The sequence below is a fragment of the Esox lucius genome, chromosome 1 (assembly GCF_011004845.1).
Source record: "Esox lucius isolate fEsoLuc1 chromosome 1, fEsoLuc1.pri, whole genome shotgun sequence".
In the NCBI taxonomy this organism is placed as follows: Eukaryota; Metazoa; Chordata; class Actinopteri; order Esociformes; family Esocidae; genus Esox; species Esox lucius.
The window spans coordinates 5,702,212-5,725,837 of NC_047569.1; the positions used below are offsets into that span (position 1 = coordinate 5,702,212).

General features: G+C 41.2%; 1 protein-coding gene across 7 annotated transcripts in view; it reads left to right on the plus strand.

Annotated features, from left to right (window-relative positions):
* The window catches only part of LOC105007991 (muscleblind-like protein 1), a 138,292-nt gene that overhangs the window by 13,918 nt on the left and 100,748 nt on the right, over window positions 1-23,626 (plus strand). For 5 of the 7 annotated variants that reach the window (XM_013138852.4, XM_020049433.3, XM_013138993.4 and 2 more), the window contains exon 1: window positions 12,853-12,940. The exons of the other annotated variants lie outside the window; for them this stretch is intronic. The gene's annotated coding sequence lies outside the window, so the exon portion shown is untranslated. Of the gene's footprint in view, window positions 1-12,852; window positions 12,941-23,626 lie in introns of those variants that run through there. 7 annotated transcript variants of the gene reach the window in all.

Consider the following 23,626-nt stretch of genomic DNA (forward strand, 5'->3'; position numbering starts at 1 on the left):
GGGCCGTTCCTCCCAATCACGCACCTCCAGGTGTCACTGTCGTTGCCCACGTGGGCGTTGAAGTCCCCCAGTAGAACGATAGAGTCCCCAGTCGGAGCACTTTCCAGCACCCCTCCCAGAGACTCCAAGAAGGTCGGGTACTCTGCACTGCCGTTCGGCCCGTAGGCACAAACAACAGTGAGAGACCTATCCCCGACCCGTAGGCGCAGGGAAACGACCCTCTCGTTCACCGGGGTAAACTCCAACACATGGCGGCAGAGCTGGGGAGCTATAAGCAAACCCACACCAGCCCGCCGCCTCTCACCATGGGCAACTCCAGAGTGGTGAAGAGTCCATCCTCTCTCAAGGAGTGTGGTTCCAGAGCCCAAGCCGTGCGTAGAGGTGATCCCGACTACCTCTAGTCGGAACCTCTCAACCTCACGCACCATCTCAGGCTCCTTCCCCGCCAGCGAGGTGACATTCCACGTCCCTAGAGCTAGTTTCCGTGTCCGGGGATCGGGTTGTCTAGGCCCCCGCCTTCGACTGCCGCCCGATCCTCTCTGCACCGGCCCCTTATGGTCCCTCCTGTGGGTGGTGAGCCCACGGGAGGGCGGCCCCATGTCGCTCGTTCGGGCTTGGCCCGGCCGGGCCCCATGGGGAAAGGCCCGGCCACCAGGCGCTCGCGAACGTGCCCCAACCCCGGGCCTGGCTCCAGGGTGGGGCCCCGGCTGCGCCATGCCGGGCGACGTCACAGGACACACAATTTTCTTCTTCATACACAAAAAATATTTTTAGAAATGTTGGCCAACTGAAAAGTATGAACATGAAAAGTATGAGAATGTACAGCACTCAATGCTTAGTTAGGGCTCCTTTTGCCTGAATTACTGCAGCAATGTGGCGTGGCATGGAGTCGATCATTCTGTGGCACTGCTCAGGTGTTATGAGAGCCCAGGTTGCTCTGATAGTGGCCTTCAGAATCTTCTGCATTGTTGGGTCTGGCGTATCGCATCTTCCTCTTCACAATACCCCATAGATTTTCTATAGGGTTATGGTCAGGCGAGTTTGCTGGCCAATTAAGAACAGGGATACCATGGTCCTTAAACCAGCTACTGGTAGCTTTGGCACTGTGTGCAGGTGCCAAGTCCTGTTGGAAAATGAAATCTGCATCTCCATAAAGTTGGTCAGCAGCAGGAAGCATGAAGTACTCTAAAACTTCCTGGTAGACGGCTGCATTGAGCTTGGACCTCAGAAAACACAGTGGACCAACACCAGCAGGTGACATGGCACCCCAAACCATCACTGACTGTGGAAACTTTACACTGGACTTCAAGCAACGTGGATTCTGTGCCTCTCCTCTCTTCCTCCAGACTCTGGGATCTTGATTTCCAAAGGAAATGCAAAATTTACTTTCATCAGAGAACATAACTTTGGACCACTCAGCAGCAGTCCAGTGTCTTGTTCAAGAGTGGCTTGACACAAGGAATGCGACAGCTGAAACCCATGTCTTGCACATGTCTGTGCGTGGTGGTTCTTGAAGCACTGACTTCAGCTTTTGTGAATCTCCCCCACGTTTTTGAATGGGTTTTGTTTCACAATCCTCTCCAGGGTGCGGTTATCCCTATTGCTTTTACACTTTTTTCTACCTCATCTTTTCCTTCCCTTCGCCTCTCTATTAATGTGCTTGGACACAGAGCTCTGTGAACAGCCAGCCTCTTTAGTTATGACCTTTTGTGTCTTGCCCTCCTTGTGCAAGGTGTCAATGGTCGTCTTTTGGACAGCTGTCAAGTCAGCAGTCTTCCTCATGATTGTGTTGCCTACAAAGCTAGACTGAGAGACCATTTAAAGGCCTTTACAGGTGTTTTGGGTCAATTAGCTGATTAGCGTGTGGCACCAGGTGTCTTTAATATTGAACCTTTTCACAATATTTAAATTTTCTGAGATACTAAATTTGGGGTTTTCATTATTTGTCAGTTATAATCAAAATCAAATCAGAATGAACTGAAATAAACACTTGAAATATATCAGTCTGTATGGAATGAATGTATACATTATACAAATTTCACTTTTTTAATGGAATTACTGAAATAAATCAACTTTTTTATGATATTCTAATTTAATGACCAGCACCTGTAGTTTGATGATGACCCAGTAGATGAGCTGAGGCTCTGGCTGGGTGGTGATGCTGTGGAGGAGAATGTCCATGCTAATAGGGACAATTCGTATGCTAATGACACAAAACGCCGTTCGGCTTTGGCTGATACTGGGGGTCTGAAAGGCCTGGCGGTTTTAGTGTTAAAACATGCTATATACCATCAAAGTGTTTAAACTACATGTAATATTCAATTAAATAAACCTGGCTATTGACAAGGAAAGTGATTCAGTTTCCTTGATAAGTTCCAGCTTCATTTAATGTTTAGGTATGATAAAAAAAAAAAAACTCTTAATAAATGATTATGAAAGCTCACATCAGTTCCTTGTATTGTCCATGATTCCGGGGTCCCATAACAGAGACTCCATCTGGTAACTGCTGTCGTTCGGCCAGGTGGACAAAAAATGCATCTTTGTCCATTTTGACTGTATCCTTTGTCTCCTTTCCCATCTTTCAACTGTTGTCCTCTCTGGGCCTTCTTGACTTTCCTTTGTTCCAACTTCATCTGTACCCATTCATTGATAATGATTCTTTTCATTCTTGATGGTCTTCATCACTGCCGCACCATCGTAGGTTTGCTCGATCAATTTATCTGTATAACCTAATGGCTCGATGGTGGCTTTTATAGCATAAGCAAGACCATAACTGTTTTGTCCCTAACGTCACTGATTCTCCAAAACCTCTCTTTCACTGTCGTACCAGTCATGTAGCGTAGCACAGCTACCATCTGCGGTTTGCAGGACCCGTACGTTGTCTCATTTGTTAAACAGCAATGACACCTGCTTGGCAACCTCCTCCTGGTGTACACTGAAGACACCCTTTGAAAGTTTATTTTGAATAGTGGCTGAGGTGCCTTTGAAGTTGGGCTGTGAATCGTAATGTCTTCCAAGCAAGCCTAATCTAACAGCATTTTTAACATGCGAACCATTGCTTTCGTATTTGACCAGTCATTCAGAAAGATGTTTCAAATCCTTGAGTCCTGTTTTAGAGCAGGCAAGGAAAAGGAGGCAAGGAAAGCAGCAGAGGAAAGCAGGCAAGGAAAGCAGAAGAGGGATTATTTTGCTACACTGGCAGTTATTCCTGATTTTCTCTGGAACCGCTCTCGATTGAAGGCACAGTTTTTTACCTTTCCAGACTGAATGGTATTGAAATCCTCTTGTTGGTGTGGTCCTAAACATTTTTGTTCAAATGGCAAGGTAGAAAATTTCACTTTTAATAAATTGTCAACCTGATTCATTTTGTCTTGCTGTTTGGAGCTGCCTCGCTATTAGTAATGACTAACATACCAACAAAACTGACAGTTGGCTAGCTGGGTAGCAACGCTGATACTGTGTAAACGACATTTACTAAATGTCTTGATGACTTGATCATGCCCTTACAGCTTATTATTGAAAGCACAATGAACATTCTCACAATATATTCATCTGCTCACTTGATTAAACAAACACTGAGGGGCCGGCTCCATGCTCACCAAACAAACACTGAGGGGCCGGCTCCATGCTCACCAAACAAACACTGCTAGAAGCAGGCTACTGACCTTTGGCAACAGGTATAGGAAGATATTTGGTATGTATCGGGACAGTGCTACTGTTGTCATATGTAATAAACACGCAACAATGTTAGTTACGAAAAATATATACAGCTCTGGAAAAAATTAAGAGACACATTTTTCTTTCCTTTCCAAAAAAGTTGAAAAGGAAAGTTTTGAGTGAGGAACAGAAGCGTTAAATTTGCAGTGGTCTCTTCATTTTAACCCTTCTGTTCCTCACTCAAAATCTTCCTTTTCAACTTTTTTTGGAAAGAGCTGTATATATATATAACTTGTTACACTAAATTATTGATCATGTTGTGCACTGCTCCACAGCAACATGTGGTGGGGCCCGGCCCCTAATGTAGAGACGCCCCTGCTTGCTGTATAGATTTCTGACTTGCCACTAGAAATCTATCTCCACACGTCTGCTTCTCAAAGTAGACACTCCAATGCAGAAGTGTCAAACCGGTTCCATGGAGGGCCAAGTGTCTGTGGGTTTTCGCTTTCACCATGTACTTGATTAATTAAAGCCCTACTTTAATCAGCACAATAGTTTACAGCGGCGCTAATATAATCGCAGGGTTTTCTAATGATAAATTAGCCTTTTAAAACCAGAAAAGGAACCAGGCAAGTCTAGTTCAGCTGGCCCACAATTAAAAGTAATAAACGTGGTTGCCTTCACAGGATTCAAACACAGATCTCTCACGTCAGTGGCTGTGTCTTTAACTACTTCACCACAGCGCTATATGTTTGATTAGTGTCGGTATAGAATCTTGACATTAGATCATTTTGTCACACCGAGTTTGAATATTTCGCTTGACACCATTTCGCATTGTGAGACTGAATATGAACTTTGCACAGCTTTGTTTTTCTTTCTTTCGTGAATGACATTGATTCAATAACTATCAATGTACTTTAGGTGATGATAACTGACTGTTTTGTCAAGTGAAAAGACAAGAGAATCATGGAAAGCCCTACTCTTTTACTGCCCAAGGAGGTTTGATCTAGCCTGTATTATCCAGAAATCATGTACGGATGCATACTACGAAAATCAACCAGACATTGTCGCTAACAGTTTTATTTTAGGCTTACTATAGCGTAGCTATGGAAGGTTGTAGCCAGCAAAGTTTTTGTCTGTCCTGACCCAAAAAGCATGCATGGACGCGTACTTTGAAGATCCACCAGAAATAGTTGCAATCTAACCATGAACAGTTTTAGTTTAGGCAAACTATAACGCAGCTACTGAAGGTGGCAGCCAACCAGTCAGTGGCATTCTATAAGTTCTCTGGACAGAAGGTTATAGCCATCAGCCATGTACATCTCCACAGACTGTACATTTTTCAAAGTTGATGGACTTTTCCATTCAAAGACTTTTCTGCGTTATCCCAACAACTAAATATTGATAAGCGTTGGCAGGATAGAGTAAAGCAACGGTTGGACCCCATACTATGTGTAAAACTATAGATTTTGTGGTGTTTCTCATTTGATAGTTTGTAGTGCTTCCCCTTTATGCTTGGTTGCAGTCTAGACCATTCAATATTGAGTGTAGAGTGCATAGTTTGTCATTTACATGCCTTATTAGCACATGCGATGGTAGCCACGTTTTGGAAATCTCTGTTGTGCCCACATTGATCGGGGAACATAAAAGGAAGGCAGTTGTGGAAGGTGGAACATGGGCCTTATAAATTGTGCTGTTCTAGTCTAGGACCCTTTGGTAATACAATGTATTTTTCTATCACTTGTCATGGTATTGGACTTGTGTGCCTGGAATCTGTGTGGTGAAGTCAAGGTTCATCTAAGGGAGTACATCTGATGCCATGCAGCTAAAAATAGCCAGTGAAGCTGCATGGCCAGATTTATGAGCTTGGCAATTTAACACAATATCCCAAACCTCTAATATGATCTGGTCATACAATACAAGCTAGATGTGTAAACAGACAATTATTTTCTTAATGTAAATAATGACAGCATTAGAAATTATAATGGTGTCCAAGGCAGTATCCTGGATAATGTTTATTGATAATATTTCAATTCTGTGTTATTTTTTCTTGTATCTTGTTAGCTATACTCACCAACACAGGATAAACTTCTAACGTTCACTATTGCTGCACCTCTGCTAATGTCCACACTTGTAGTGGTCTTCTGCCCTTTTAATGCCCATCCATGAAAATGACCTATGGTCTGAAATTGACAGTAACGTCGAAAAAGTAAGCTAACTAGGCATATAGCTTATCCAGGGCCAATCTGAAAAGGGGCATCAAGATGGGTAGAAATGACCACAAACTGCAGATCAAGGAACACTTCCACAAAAACTCTGAACCCCTACGCAAGTAGCTTGGCATCCCAAGCCATCACTGACTACCGGCCAAAGAACCCTACCCCCACAGACAGCGACGTCTCCTTCACCGATTAGTTAAACATGTTCTACGCACGCTTTGACAGGGACAACAAAGAGCCAGCCATTAAAGCTGAACTCCCTCTTGATGTCCCCCCCTCTGCCTGTCCCCCGCAGAAGTCTGCACTGGTTGAATGCATGCAAGGCTGCTGGTCCCAATGGCGTCCCCGGGCATGTGCTCAGAGCATGTGCTAGGCAGCTGGCTGAGGTCTTTACCGACATCTTTAACATCTCACTGGCCCAGGCTCAAGAAATGCTTTGAAAGACTTGCTCTGGCCCACCTTATGTCCCGCCTCCCCCGAAAACTGGATCCCTACCAGTTTGCCTACAGGTTGAACAGGTCTACAGAAGACGCCATCCCCATGGCTCTACACTCTGCCCTGACACACCTGGACAAAACCAACACCTGAATGCTATTCAAAGACTTCAGCTCAGCATTCAACACGGCCATCCCCTCTAGGCTGGTCAACACACTCGACCTGGGGATCAGCCCTTCTCTCTGCAACTGGACTTTGGACTTCCTAACCAACAGACCCCAGTCTGTCAGGTTAGACAACCTCACCTCCTCCACCCTGTTTCTGAACACTGGTGTTCCACAATGCTGTGTGGCTGAGCCTTCTCCTGTACTCCCTCTTCACCAACGACTACGTTCCTGTACAGAGTTCCAAAATCATTGTCAAGTTCGCCAACACCACGATGGTAGGCCTGATTAGTGGCTTGAATATAATACCCTGATATCATTCACATTTTTGACGGAATCACAGTATTTAAAGGTATTTATTTTTTGTATGAAGGATTGCAAGAAATGTATTCTAAGTAGTTTTAATTACAAACCCGATTCCAAAAAAGTTGGGACACTGTACAAATTGTGAGTAAAAAAGGAATGGAATAATTAATAAATCTCAAACTTATATTTAATTCACAATAGAATATAGATAACATATTGAATGTTGAAAGTGAGACATTTTGCAATGTCATGCCAAATATTAGCTCATTTTGGATTTCATGAGAGCTACACATTCCAAAAAAGTTGGGACAGGTAGCAATAATAGGCCGGAAAAATTTACAGATAAGGAACAGCTGGAGGACCAATTTGCAACTTATTATGTCAATTGGCAACATGATTGGGTATAAAAAGAGCCTCTCAGAGTGGCAGTGTCTCTCAGAAGTGAAGATGGGCAGATGATCACCAATTCCCCCAATGCTGCGGCGAAAAATAGTGGAGCAATATCAGAAAGGAGTTTCTCAGAGAAAAATTGCAAAGAGTTTGAAGTTATCATCATCTACAGTGCATAATATCATCCAAAGATTCAGAGAATCACAATCTCTGTGCGTAAAGGGTCAATGCCGGAAAACCATACTGGATGCCCGTGATATTCGGGCCTTCAGACGGCACTGCATCACATACAGGAATGACACTGTAATGGAAATCACAACATGGGCTCAGGAATACTTCCAGAAAACATTGTTGGTGAACACAATCCACTGTGCCATTCGCCGTTGCAGGCTAAAACTCCATAGGTCAAAAAAAAGCTGGTGAAAACCGCACGGCACATCACTGGTGCCCAGCTTCCTGCGATCGCAGACCTCCAGAGGATGTTATGTTTTCCACAGGGTACATGGGATAATCCAGGACCCTTCAAACCCATGCCCCCAACTGTTTACACTCCTTCCATCAGGTAGCTGGTACAGGTCTCTTCGGTCCCGGACCAGTAGGCTCAGGAATAGTTTCTTCCCATCTGCTATAACCCTGCTGAACTCTGTGACCCAGTAAACTCTGACCCATCACTTACCATACCCTCCCGCCTCTCTGGGACCTCGTTGCACTACTCCCTTGTACTACTCTGACACTGCCTTGCTATGCCTGATAATGGATAGTGTCTACATCAGGATCCTCACTGCTGCTATCCCTGCATTTCTTTGCACATTTAGAATTGCCATTGTGTCTGCATTCCTCAGGAACATAAATGCTGCTATCTCTGCATCTCTGGTGCACATGCTACATTAATACATCACTCCATTTTCCTCGTTTGCAATGCCATTTTGAAATTGCCATTTGTACCCGAACAACTATTTTCCCAGTTGTAACACATTATACCTTACACTTGTAAAATGTCTCCCCTCCCCTAGTTGCCTTATTGCACATTTAGTATTGCTTATCTACACGTTCCACTGGTAATATACATATACTTGTAAATCTTCGCTGCATTTTGTTGTACTGTATTGTACTGTTCAGTTGCTATAAAGTTGAAGTAAAACAAAATAATGTTGTTAGTGCACTGCTAGCTTGTTAATGGCAATGACTAGCATAGATAGATATGTAACACTTAATTTCAACACAAAAGCACAAGGATCTCGGGAATGATTGCGCTGGTCAATGTTAGCTACGGGTTAGAAATTACGTAGAGAAGTTATTTTAGGGAACTGTAATCTTACATTAGGTATGTTATGTTGCTAATTAGCATGTACATGTTTGTAGGGGTAATTTAAGCAAATATGCTGACATTTGTCACCTTGTCCTGACGAGATTCAAACTGTTATCAAAAAGGGCAAAGTGGCGCAGATCTACACAAAAAACTATTCTAAAATCCCTTATGCGAAAAATGAATGGGGAAAATGCGAAATTTACCGAAAACTAGCCAGTATAGCATATTGCCGCTAGGTTTTATGGGGATTATGACATGTGGACTATTTCGGTCTATGGCCACTGCCAGACAGGTTAAAACAATTTAGTGGACTTAATGCAGGCTTTTTGCCTTTTGGACACATTTCTATCTGATATCCTAATTATCTGACTAAATTAATATCTGATTATCCCTCATCCCTGGCATATTTTGGTTTGAATTTAGATACAGGTCAGATTGGGTATTGATTTTACAACAAATCAGATGGATATATTGGGTATCGGATAAAAATGTCAAGGATATAGTTTGGCTGGAATATAGTACATTTCGTGATCCCATGAAGACCTCAACCTTAGGACACTTTCTTGGTGGACAGTGAAGCACATTCAAGTAGTTCTAAAACGTTTATTCTTGTGATTCTCAATGGAGAGTTTGGTGAGTTTTGTAGTAAAATCTATAAAACAAAGAAACCAGTTTAATAGTTAATTGGCCATTCGTGAATGACATTGATACAGTTAAACTGAATTTTGGTACTAGTTAATTTCAAGTATCAGGTATGAAATAGGATTTACAAACTATAATAGAATTGTTAAGCACTGACGGAATAAAATAAGCCAATACTAAAGTTAAAATACAAAAAAAAGTAATTTCCACAGTGAACAGGGTGGATTTGGTGAGTGTAGTCTGGCCCTTCTGGCTTCTTGATGTTACTGACTGCAGGATAAAGAAAGTGTTCCAGTTGTCAGTGATGCTGGGGTGTCAGTAGTCAGCCTAGGTTTAAGGGGTCGACTGTGGGTCCCTCTCAGCTGTGCGGCGCCTTTTTCCGCCTTCACGGTCAGATGCTCCTTTCAGGTAACGCGTAACACACCTACAGGGGTTCCCAGAATAATTTCAAGTAAAAATATGTTTGAAATTAGTGCATACATTTAATGAATTGGACTTAAATGTAACACTTAGTTTAGCGCAAGGTATTATATACTTCCTGCGTTTTCACCCATATGCTGCCAGGGCAAATTTGCTGCTGGGGGTGTAAAGCTTAGTACTTGACGAGCTGGGGGAACAAACATAACAGCTTTAATTTCACTGCAGAGATTGCATATTCAGTAATAAAACAATAATTGAAATGTGCAAAGCTAATGGAATGTACAACACACCTCGACACCTTTCATCCAGAAAGTAAAGTGCCCTAATGAAAAACAGATTATGGATAAAAGGATTCCTCATCTTAAATAGAAGCAATAGTTTCCAAGACAAAAATCATCAAATAACATCACTTACATGTACTCAAACTTTTGGCTCTGTGAAGTGGAGTCTGGATTATTGGGGAGAAACCTGGCTCTGAGAAAGAGGGAACAGATTATGCACCATAAACAGAAAGCCATTCCATGTTGATGTTCATTAACATGAGGATTTACTTGGTCAAATTCAGGAATAACAAAAAGTAGAGCATTGTTTGCAGCTGCAATGTCCTGTTTGTCCCTCTCAACTCCTTTCAATATTATTTTCCTTTTGGCCCAGTAACTAGACATTGTGACTAACAATGCATTTACCTTTAAAGCCAAAAACGATTGTCCAATAGTAGGTATCTTGGGTGAAGATAACCGGTTATGCTCTGGTCAAGGTAGCTGCAAGAAAACGTGAACAAAACCGGATTGTTAACGTTAGGAATATACAGTAGCTATGCTGTGGGGGGGAACATTATCAGCCACATGTGGAACAGTGAAATTGTTACAAATAAAATGTATTAATTGAGTGTAGTGATTCATGTGAACACAGAATTGTCCTCAAACATAAAAAGTACAGCAATTCAGAGAATTTGAAATCACAATCGCCTTAAATCCAGTACAGTTGCAACACAGCACAAAACGTGCTAGGCACAGTGTGTACTGTTTCAAAGGCAAAACAGCATATGCTAGCCACTCTAGCTACTGGACTAGCAGCATACTTGTTCAGACAAACAAAATCATTTAAACAACCTATATACATCGTTATTTTTGTAAGAAAACACCAAAAGTTAAACTAGTTACATTTCTACATGTACTAGCATCATTGCGTAAACAAGCCTACTTTAGCTTGACTATAGTTAGGCAAGAACAAAGATGACTACAGATTTTAAATGTATAAACTAAATGTAAACATAATATTGCGTTACACAAAAAGGAAACATGTACTTACTTAAACAATGGTAGTCGATGACTTTGCTAGCTAGCAAACTGCAGGCTGTAGTAACGAACTGATGCTAATGTGTGTCCAAACCAACATGGCCGGTCGATTTTGAGAGTAGACTTGTATTTCAAAGCGGCTTGCCGCCAGACGGACGCGGTCCATTAGACCGAGGCAACCGCCAGAGAAAATGAAGTGGTCATCTCGTAAGAAATGGGAGTGACGTATTCGGCGGCAAACGTTTCATCCCCGCCAGCCGGACGCACCTATAGCCGACCGCAAAAAGAAGGCGCGCGGATATTTTATGCTATCTGGGCTAGTATCTACTAACTTCCTAGGAATAATCATAAGAATTTAGCAATTACAAGCGAGACTGAACTATTCCATGCTAGAAACAGTTGCAACTGTATAAACGTATACAGTTTACGGTTTTAGCCAGCAAAGTTTTCATTAATATGTAATAAATTACAATGCGTACTTCGCTTCGCCTGCGAGGAGACCTATAGTTCACAAGTCCGCTTCTCTAACCACTACGCTATTTAACAAGGGGTACTCAGTCAGTCAGTCAGTCACTCAGTAAGAGACATTCGCTCTTCTTAGCCGGCTCCGCTTAACAATTATCCTGATTTACCTAACCCAATTATGGAATTTCTCCACGTTTTCATAATCATATTTTCCATCTCCCATCCCTAATGTTGGCTTTGCATATAAAATGAGACAGAATTTATATTCTTTGAAGGCAGATCAAAAAAATGAAGTATTTAAGTAATTCCTACGGAAGAGGATTAGTGCCAAGCAATAATAAAAATAATAAAACCATCTCGACATTAAAGTCATTATAATGCGAGATTAAACTTACATTTCGAGAAATAAAGTCGAAATACAATATTGAGAATAAACTCATTAAATATCGAGAATAAAGTTGTTGTGTTTCGAGAAAAAACTCGTTATATTTCGAGAAAAAAGTCGAAATACAATCTTGAGAATAAACTCATTAAATATCGAAAATAACATTTGAAATTAAATGTAGAGAATAACGCATTCGATCAGTGTGCATTGCATAGCCTACTGATAGAGGACATGGCAGAGTTGGATCAATTAGTCAAGCTATAGTATAGACTTTCTTTCAGTAACAAAGAAATACTATCAACTATTAGCTAATTATGACAGAATTATAATTAGCATACGAATTTAAAAGAGAATTTGCAAGCGGCTAGGTCTTTTTAGAAGAAAAAGTCTGTCCAATTTGCGCGATGGACTCGCTTTTGTCCAACATGAATTGACAACCAGTGGACAAATGCAAGGTTATAGCTGGCTTCACCTATATTCATCGAGGTTTCGTGGTTTCCCAGGATACCATAAAACGGATTATTAAACGTTATTCTCGATATTGAATGAGTTTATTCTCAAGATTATATTTCGACTTTTTTCTCAAAATTTAACGCGTTTAATCTCGCATTATAATGACTTTAATCTCGAGATGGTTTTATTTTTTTATTATTGCTTGGCACTAATCCTCTTCCGTAAATTCCAGAGCGTTTGCCTTTGGTAAAAAAAAAAAAAAAAGTATGTGCATCATGCAGATAGTTCACCTCAATGTGCTGTGTAGGCCTACCGAGTAGAAGACACGGTCAGTAAAATGTTAGCTGATGAAAAACATAGTTTTTTAGTATTCGGGAACGCATGCACAGGAAGTGGTAATCCTGGCACTGATTTCTTGACAGCAGAAATCATCCTAGTTAACGTCCTCTTTTAGCCTGTCTCCCTCCCTCTACCCCTTTCTCCGCCAATCTGTGTTGTAAGCGTCCGCGGTGAAAGGTAAACTCCCCAGCCTGCTGAGTAAATTATGTGTGACATGTTTAGCTGTACTTCCTTATATGGGTAGTGGTGTCACAGTACAGTAAGCTTCTGCCAGGAGAGCAGTGGAAGGGGGTGGTCGCACAAGGGCAGGGGGAGAAAGAGATCGAAAAGGCCATGAGAGGGACTGAACAGGAGGTGGGAGGGAGAGAGGGAGGGAGGGAAAGACGTGCTGGAAAGCGAGCATGAGGATTTCACTTTCCATTCTCCGTTCGGCAGCAGTCAGATGAGCCCATGCTGAGGTACAGTGAGTGAATGTTTTCTGAGTGAGTGTGTGTATACGGTATTAGCCAGAGATCTAGACTCCAGACAGTACATGTGAGAGCTTGGGACTAGAAGCTTCCGTCTGCAAAAAGATAATTATGAGACAGTTGGCATTGATTTCAGTGGTGTCTTCAATTTGAATTCTGTAATTTAAAATTGGTAACATGAATTGGGGGTAGAATACATTGGACAGAACAAAGCTGTGTCTGTAAATTCACTTCCAATTTATTTTACTGCTTAAACTTTGACTTTGTTTGTGTATGTGTTGCTGGACGTGTGAACTTGCTCTGTTATTCAGACAGATTCCTTGCTAATGTGCAGTCGTTTATAGCGGGACAGTGTAGAGTGGAAAAGAGCTGAGGCAACTACTGATTGGAGTGGATGTCGTTTGCGTATTTTGTTCTGTAGAGTAGTTAATATCCAACACACAGTAGACATTCACCCCTGGAGCCTGCTACCTTCACAAGAGTATTCACACCCTGCTCGACTTGTGTTATTTACACTGGAGTAGAACACAAGCAAACACAGACATGATCTCAGACATGGACATAGCCACACTCGCACAACACAGCCTTGCACACTCACTCTCCCTTGCGTAATGATATGACTCCTGGTGTTGCCCTCAGGAAATGATTTAACTCCCGTGTAACCCACGCTGTCTACAGGCTGACAAACCAAGCGTGATGGAGGTTGTGTTTTCTGAGTATTTTTTAGGGCAATGGTTGAGGGATTGAATGAGAAGGGATGTAACAAACTGAAAAATAGGGTGGGTGTCTACTTCAACCTGTTGTGTTCTTCTGTTACCAAAAAACATTAAAAAAGGTCATTGGCGCATTTCATGACCAAAAAAGGGAAATCATATCTGAGAGCAGTGTTTGCCCTGGCAATACTTTTTTGTACAGCATGTAAGACCAGTTTGTGTGGTGATTTAAACATGGGAGTAAAAGAAAATGCAAAGAAATTGCAATACAGAATTGATTGACTTGAGCCCCTGGTATACAGTGGGGCAAGAAAGTATTTAGTCAGCCACCAATTGTGCAAGTTCTCCCACTTAAAAATATGAGAGAGGCCTGTAATTTTCATCATAGGTACACTTCAACTATCAGAGACAAAATAAGAAAAAGAAATCCAGAAAATCATATTGTAGGATTCTTTATGAATATATTGGTAAATTATGGTGGAAAATAAGTATTTGGTCAATAACAAAAGTTAATATCAATACTTTGTTATATACTCTTTGTTGGCAATGACAGAGGTCAATGGTTTTCTGTAAGTCCTGCTCTAGAGGAGATCTGCATGGAGGAATGGGCCAAAATACCAGCAAGTGTGTGAAAACCTTGTGAAGACTTACAGAAAAATGACAGAGGTCAAAAGTTTTCTGTAATGGCACAACACTTATGGGTTAAACAAATTTAGCTCCATATTAGGTACAAACATTTTAAATAGACAGAAATCAGAATTGCCACACCAACTTGTTTCGTGGACAAAAGCTACTGGCACATATTCATTTCTTTGCTTCAAGCAGTCTGAATCTGAATACCTCCAAGACGATTCCTAGGAAAGGCTGTATAGTAAAAGTCTTGATGGTCTGGGTGATGGTCAACCTGATTTGAGTAGGGTCTTCATTTCTGTTTGGACCCACATTTTTAAAGACCCCACAGACTGACCCAACAGACCCCAAATTTGACTTTATCTCCTAAACAACATGAACTCACACATTAACATTCAAGTCATTGTTTTAAATGATTGTCTGAAAAATGTCAGGCTGCTTTCAAAAGAAATGAAAGTAGGTTGGTATGCAAACAGCAATGACTGCTTTCTAGCGACTCATAAAAAGTATGCTTGTCAATCATTCTGTTGAATTTGCTGTTTGTCAATTCAGTGAGCCAAGAACAAGCTATCTGCTATCTGCTGTATCTGTATAAATAGCACAACCTCAGGTGAAACAGAGTCAGTCAGAGATGAGTAGGAGAATTGTTGTTATTATTATTATGCAATACAACTGGTTGACGCTTTAAGTTTTTAGTTGTTTTGAAGCAAATAGCCTGGCCTATTAGCATTATTATCAATCAAAATGTTTTATAAAGCCCTTTTTACATCAGTGGGTGTTACAAAAATCCATTAATATTTATCCAGCCTGAAAACAGTGGGCACAGTGGCTAGGACAAAATCTGTTGTAGGGTAAAAAACCTAGAGCGCTGTCAGACTCTGAGGAGTGGCTAGTCCTCTTCTGGCTGTGCCTGGTGAATATTAAAATAGTACATTACATTTTAGTGTCACATAAATGTTTTGGCATGTTCATATGACAACGGGCAATCAGTTCACATATGCAGTGTCCAGAGTCTTCAGACAGAATCCAGATCTGCTGCACAACCCAGGTGGACAAGGACAGGGACAGGGACGACCAGTTTGGAGGGGAGCAGAGGCAGCAGGAATCACCAGGCAATAAAATCTGGAACACAGCCTGGACAACTTTGGACAGGGACAGGTGTGATTTGTCCTGCCAGGTAAACCTAAGACGTGAGCTCAGGTCTTCATAGGATTTTACAGGACACCAGAAAAAATAGGGGTAATTCGTTGGACCCAAAATCCTACCTCAGCATATAATTCAGATTGATCTTTGTCATTGTTTCAAGTATTTGTTTGACTGCCTCTCCATGCTGTTCTCAATGCGTTCCCTCTGGTAAAGCAGGGGGAGATCTTAGAGATTGTCAACTTTAAAACCAGTGACTGACATTGATTACGCCCCAGGGGTGTGTCCTTTCACTGTTGTGGTTTTCAATCTTCACTCACGAGATGAAGATCGAAGGGAATTAATGTGAACCTTTTTAAGTATGTAGATGACATTGCCTTGGTGGGACTATTGTTTTGATATATTACATTAGATGGGAACTATTTTAATCAAGTTAGCAATCGTCAAGAAAGGTGCTGATCCAGTGGACTATACATTAATGTGAAGATGACAAAAAAAGTGTATAATCAACTGCAATAGTCTGCCAACATTCTATCCACTTGCTCTGAACAAGTGGTTGAATGTTTTAAATATCTAGGGACACAAATTGATGACAAGCTGAGCTTTACAGACAATGCAAGATTTTAATAAAAAGCAAGCCAGGCCCTGTTTTTAATCAAGAAAATAAGAGTGGGGTCAGCAAGGATGTCCTGGAAAGGGTGTACTGCAGTCTGGTGGAGAACATCCTTACATTCAACATGGCAGTCTGGTATGGTAACATGAGCATGAGGAGCAAAAACACAAATTGTGCACAATAATTAGGCAATGAAAGTTTTTCAAGATTGGTTCAACAGTTGAACAAATACAATTCCATCAGTGATTCCAAAACTTTATTTTGCTTGAAAAATGAATGTTTAAGAAAGAAAAAGTAAGATTTGTCTTTCTCAGAGGAAAATTCCTATATTTTTTTAAATTTTAGTGCACATAGTTTTTGGGCAACAAAAGTACAAATGATTATTTCTCCACTCACTTTGAAGCTTAATAAACAAACAAGTACTTTAAAAAAATAACAAGTACAAGATAACTTGAGAAGTTAAGAACACTTTCTTATTCATTAAATTCTGTTAATTTGCCAAAACAGCCACCATTCTTTACAATGACTTTCATGAGCCTGACCCATGAACTCTGTTCGGTTCTTCAATTGTTCATGTCACACTTTAGCTGAAGCAGCCACCACAGCCTCCCAGGTGTTGTTCAATGACGTATATTGTTTTCCCTCCCTGTAAATCTCATGCTTGAGAAAGGCCCACAGGTTCTCTGTCGGGTTTAAGGCAGGTGAGCAAGGGACCATTATTCTGTCATGTTTTAAGCATTTTCTGGCTAGCCAGGCAATGCAGTATTTGGACCCAAAAAGTTCCAACTAGCTCATTGTTAATGATAGCAGCTCACACTATTACCCCACCTCCATCTTACTGGAACCTGACTGGTGCCCTCTGCTAATGATCCAGCCATGGGTGCATCCATCTGGTCCATCACAAATCATTCTCATCTCACCTGTCCATAACACCTTTGAAAAAGACATCTTAAGATCTTGGCCCCTTAATCAGTGGGGGTTGTGTTTTTGCCTTCCTGAACTTAAAAGTGCCCTTGAGCGTTTGACACCTTGTACTTTGGCTGATTCCAGGAAGGTTGCAGCTCAAAGAAATAGTTGTATGAGAGGGTACAGGTTTTCTGGAGGCTTCATGTTTAATTTCACACAAGTCTTGCAGTAAACCCTTTAGACCCCAATAGAATTCTAGAATGCTCCTGTAGAATTCCTGAGAATTCTGAAAATAAATAATATTTTCTCATATATTTCTGAAGTACAAAAACCAAGAACAAATTACAATTACAAATTAACTTTGTGTTAAAGAGACCATACTCTTTAATTTCACACCACATTCATTTAACTTCGAATATTTTATTTCTCCCATTCTGTCGACACTACTACTTCACACTCTCCCTTCTCTGCTTCCTCTATGACAGCAGCATGCATTTGCCTTTACACAATTTCTCTAATAGGCTCCTAGACGAACCAGACAGTATGCTAGTTTTAGATAGCAGTTGCGGTCATTTTCTTTATGACTGACATCTGTAGAAACAAGAATGAACATCTAAGTTTGCGTAAAATGAAGCACTGCAACTTGATGAGATTGAGCCAGGAATAATTTGATGTCCATACATGTGATTATAACAAAGTTAGTATATGGCACACCAATCTCAATACATAACTTTTTATACAGTAGATGATAAGTGCAAGTAAGCGGCACATATTTCGTCAGATTTAGGATATCATCACAATCAAATGACAACATTGTCAGAAAAGCACAATACTGCGTCCCCAGCTACCAGCTACTGAAAGTGACAGGTTGTTGCTTCACTAGTGAAACACACATTTACGGCCAGACCACTTTTTGGTAGTCTGACTGACAAACCTAACCAGACGATTGGTTACATAGTTAGCTATGGGACTTTCCAAATATGAATATAATCAGAAGAAATGCACACCCAACCAGTTAGCTGACTACACTGCTAGCTAAATACTGCAATACTTTTCATTTAAAAGATAATACCAAAATATCACAGGCCTGGCTGGGTGTTGCCTCCTTGCCCGCCGATGCATCCGGCAACCAGGGCCTCAGACGTTCCCTCCGCATTTGATTACGTTGCTCGAAGGCCTCTTCATCCTTTTCCACTGCCATAAGACCTCCACCACCTTGCACCTTGCTCCTCCAGAGGCCGGTCAAAGAATCCCTCTGGTGGTGGCCGATCTTTCGGGGTTGGAGGCCAAAGTGTTCCTCCTCCCTCCTCTGGTTCCAAGTCTGCAAGGGCTCATCCAAGAGCCCCCACGAGTTAGGAGACAGAAGCATCTCCTGGTCATCCTTTGACGCCTCTTTGTACTCACGCTCCCATGGCGGCAGGGGCTCTTCCTCCTGCCCCTGCGACAGTCCGTGGCTGTGACCACCAGGAGCATAGAGATGCCTAGAGGCCCCCAGCCAGGACCTGACAGTTGTCTTAAAATTCTGTTAATTTACAAAAATAAAGACAAACGCATTGTTTCAATGATGCTGTCTAGATTCAAAAATGTTTTCCATAGAATTAATTAAGTGCATTTTAAGTAGTTTATAATACTGTAGGCTATATGTTTCTTATAACCTTCTCTGCTAAATATAAATTCTGCTGGTAACATTGACTAGTTGCAATTTGCATATAAACCCTGAGGTATACAGATGGAGTTAACAGCAATTAATCTGATTGCTGTCTGATCTGGCACTAAATGGAAAAAAAGTGTTATAGGCTACCCTACCATCAAATATTAACAGAAATAACAAAATCATTTCAGAAAAACTCAGAATATTCTCCATCTGAACATTAGGAAATAATAGGCTACAACATTTTAGCAATAATACCAACCCGACGTGATCTTGGATGTTAGGAGTCTTGTCTGGCTGACCTGTTTTTTCTCTTTCTTCTAATCATGTCGGGTAACACTCTTTCAGTAAGAGAATGGTTATTGACCTATGTGACCTGTACTGATCAAATTTTTTTGACCTATGTGACCTGTACTGCCTACTTCTAACGTAAAATGATTAACAAAAATCTGAAACTAAGCCACACCTAATCTTAACCAAACCCCTGACCCTAACCTATTTTTAACAAATTCAAATATTACATTTTAATTCGCAGGTCAGGAGAATTGGTATAGCCTTTTCCATGATTCCTAAATCTCAGAACTATCAAGTTCTGATTGGTCTCAGAAACTGATGTGTTGATCAGGACTAGAACAGCCTTTGCTATGACCTAGTTTACTCGCATTGACTACTTGAAAGCCTGAACTTAATCTGTCAGTATGTCCCATATTGTACCGCAGGGCCTAGTGACAACATAAGGGTTACGGAACCAATGTGATCTGGGATTCCAGTTAACTTTCTAATCCATCCCAAAAGTACTATATATCTGACAAATTGGTTTTGATACTCTGGTTAAACAGGTTCCAATGAAATACCTAGCATAGTACTTCACTTTGAGTCGTCAGGCAAAAAACAACTCTGACACCTTTATTATTTAAGAGAAATGAAAGTCTGGACTATTTGAGATGATGGAGTGCTGAAAAACAGAGAAATTGACAGAAAAATAGAACCGGACAAAAAGCTGTATGGAAAAAAACATTGACACAGAGAGAGGGAGATGCATGTCTATTATAGATGCAAGTCTATTATATTGTAATGTCTTCCTGCAATATCTCTGCCTGAGAGAAGTCCGCAGCCCAGACCTGTAATTCACACCAGAGTGGTGTCTTATCTAGGATAATTCAGATCGGACTACGTCAGAGTCTTTTGCTATTTGGAGAGATTAAGTTGTCAAAAACAATCTAGGGCTCCCAGAACTGTTGTATGGAATTGGATAAAATTCCCCCAGACATTGAAGTGATTTTCCTGCCTCCAGTCTTAATGGTCACTACTGAAGGAGTAAGATTTTGAACCTCTACATTTTACATAGATCTCAGTGTCACATTTCCTGTTTTATTTCTCGTTTTGTTACCTTCATTTTTTGGGGTTCTCCTACCCTGCTCCGCTTTGTTGATATTTTTCACTGTGTTTTGTGAGTTCTCCTACACCTTTTCTCCTCCATTGTTTCGGTGACGGAACTTTGGCTCTGCTGGGAGTAGCTTCATGCTTTTGAACCCAGTGACACAGACACTGCGTCACACAGCTCTAGAAGCAGGTGACACACTGCAGTCACTCCGGAGGAATCCCACACATACCTCCTACTCTGCTTTTTTGTGGATTTTGCAAGTGTGTGTGTGTGTGTGTGTCAGGCTGTTTAAACACATGCACTGATATCATACTGCAGACGACAGCTTGCACACGTGCCACTTCACTTCTCTGCCTCCTGCTTCTGTCTGCCTTAAAGATGGAGAGGAAGGGGTGTCAAATGCACGCACAGAGAGTATCTGTGTGTGTGAGTGGAGAAAATACTGTACACACACTTCAAGAGATTGGCTGACCTCCTATCCTTCACTGAGACAGTTTGACCTCTCAGAAGTTCGGGCAGATCTGCTGTCTCATGGTTTTCTGCTCAGTGATAGTGCTTTGGTCTGGGGAGTGTACGCTTAGTGTAACAGGACACAGAAACAAGGAAATACAGCATTAAAACCCTGCACTGTAAAACCTTTCCAATGCCTGTACGTTACCCTATAAGGAAAGGTATACAATATGTTGCTGTGCTGTATTTTATGCTTTTCGGTACTGTTATAACAATCTTTTAAAATGCAGTTTTTACATTAGGTTACAGACAGGCAACTCGCTGCCTGCAAGTTATTATAAAATAGTGGTACACTGCCTTATGTTAATCTTACAGTATTTGTAACAAACATGTTAATGGATTTATTTATTTCTAAATCATATAAGTTCACTGAAGGGACATAGTGTTTGTGTATAACAGTATCTTGCTGTAATTGTACTGGACTGGTGCTAGCAGGTGGTATTTACATATTACAGCATATCAATGAATGGCAATTAGGAATCCTTTGTGAAAGCCTCTGAAAAGCAATTATATGAAATACCAAATGCAGGGCATTTACATCACTTGGACTTCTAGAGGCCTCAACAAAGACTTCCAACAGGCAGTGACTACAGGGCTATACGGACATAAGAACATGGAAATTGCTCAGCCATTAAAGGTTAGCTACTTGATGCCACTCACAATTGCATATTAAATTAGTGAGATAATATCACTTTTTTCTAAAATTGACTAATGACTCTCTCTAACAGATGGGTAGGAGATGTTGCTTCTTGCTTGACATGCCTTAAGTGTGGTTAATTAGCCAGAAACAACATACAGTGGGGAGAACAAGTATTTGATACACTGCCGATTTTGCAGGTTTTCCTAATTACAAAGCATGTAGTGGTCTGTAATTTTTTATCATAGGTACTCTTCAACTGTGAGACTGAATCTAAAACAAAAATCCAGAAAATAACATTGTATGATTTTTAAATAATTAATTTGCATTTTATTGCATGGCATATTTATTTGATCACCTACCAACCAGTAAGAATTCCGTCTCTCACAGACCTGTTCATTTTTCTTTAAGAAGCCCTCCTGTTTGAACTCATTACCTGTATAAAAGACAAACAGATTCCAACCTCTCCACAATGGCCAAGACCAGAGAGCTGTGTAAGGACATCAGGGATAAAATTGTAGACCTGCACAAGGCTGGGATGGGCTACAGGACAATAGGCAAGCAGCTTGGTGAGAAGGCAACAATTATTAGTTAATGGAAGAAGTTCAAGATGACGGTCAATCTCCCTCGGTCTGGGGCTCAATGCAAGATCTCACCTCGTAGGGCATCAATGATCATGAGGAAGGTGAGGGATCAGCCCAGAACTACACGGCAGGACCTGGTCAATAACCTGTAGAGAGCTGGGACCACAATCTCTAAGAAAACCATTAGTAACACACTATGCCGTCATGGATTTAAAATCCAGCAGCGCACGCAAGGTCCCCCTGCTCAAGCCAGCGCATGTTCAGGCCCGTCTGAAGTTTGCCAATGACCATCTTGATGATCCAGAGGAGGAATGGGAGAAGGTCATGTGGTCTGATAAGACAAAATAGAGCTTTTTGGTCTAAACTCCACTCGCCGTGTTTGAAGGAAGAAGAAGGATGAGTACAACCCCAAGAACACCATCCCAACCGTGAAGCATGGAGGTGGAAACATCATTCTTTGGGGAATACTTTTCTGCAAAGGGGACAGGACGACTGCACCATATTGAGGGGAGGATGGATGGGGCCATGTATTGCGAGATCTTAGCCAACAACCTCATTCCCTCAGTAAAAGCATTGAAGATGGGTCATGTCTGGGTCTTCCAGCATGACAATGACCCAAAACACACAGCTATGGAGTGGCTCCGTAAGAAGCATCTCAAGGTCCTGGAGTGGCCTAGCCAGTCTCCAGACCTGAAGCCAATAGAAAATCTTTGGAGGGAGTTGAAAGTCCGTATTGCCCAGCGACAGCCCCAAAACCTGAAGGATCTGGAGAAGGTCTGTATGGAGTGGGCCAAAATCCCTGCTGCAGTGTGTGCAAACCTGGTCAAGAACTACAGGGAATGTATGATCTTTGTAATTGCAAACAAAGGTTTCTGTACCAAATATTAAGTTCTGCTTGTCTGATGTATCAAATACTTTGTCATGCAATAAAATGCAAATTAATGACTTAAAATCATACAATCTGATTTTCTGGATTTTTGTTTTAGATTTCGGCACTCACAGTTGAAGAGTACCTATGATAGAAATTACAGACTTCTACATGCTTTGAAGGTTGGTAAACCTGTAAAATCGGCAGTGTATCAAATACTTGTTCTCCCCACTGTAAATGTACAACTTATAGTTTTCATTTACAGTTAAATTATATACAGCTCCGGAAAATATTAAAAGACCACTGCACCTATTTCTTTCCTTTCCAAAAAAGTTGAAAAGGAAAGTTTTGAGTGAGGAACAGAAGCGTTGAATTTACAGTAGTCTCTTAATTTTAACCCTTCTGTTCCTCACTCAAAACCTTCCTTTTCGACTTCTTTGGAAAGTAAAAGGTGCAGTGGTCTCTTAACTTTTTCCAGAGCTGTATTTATCAATCTATATACTATACTAAAACATAACTATCCCTGTAAAACATTTACAACACAAATAGTATTGACCTCTGAAAAAAGGGGATGGCTAAGAAGTATGTTAAGAAGGAATGTGGGGAAAAAACTAAAAAGTCTAATCATTAATGTATATATGTTGTGGGTGGTTCACACAGAGCTTGATTTGTCTTAATCCTATCACTCAGATTTGTTTGAAAATAAGTTGCCACTTGCTAACGACACTTGCTAATGTATGGGGATTAATTTCACCATTCCTTAGGATCCAGAGGTAGTGTTTTGTCAAAGGGAAACAGACAATAGCACATGGACCGACAGCGAGGGTTGCAGTGACAGACAAAGAGACAGAGTTGGATAGAGAAATGCGATAAGAAAGAGCGAAGGCTGCTGGATAAATGAACCCCCTCCGTGTTGTTCATGATTAAGGCATTATCAGATCCTCCAGCACCCTGTCTGCTGCCTCACTTTTCTCCCTCTCATTCTCTCCATCATTCTCTTTCTCTTCCTGACAAGGCTTCCCCTGCTTTCCCTGGAGA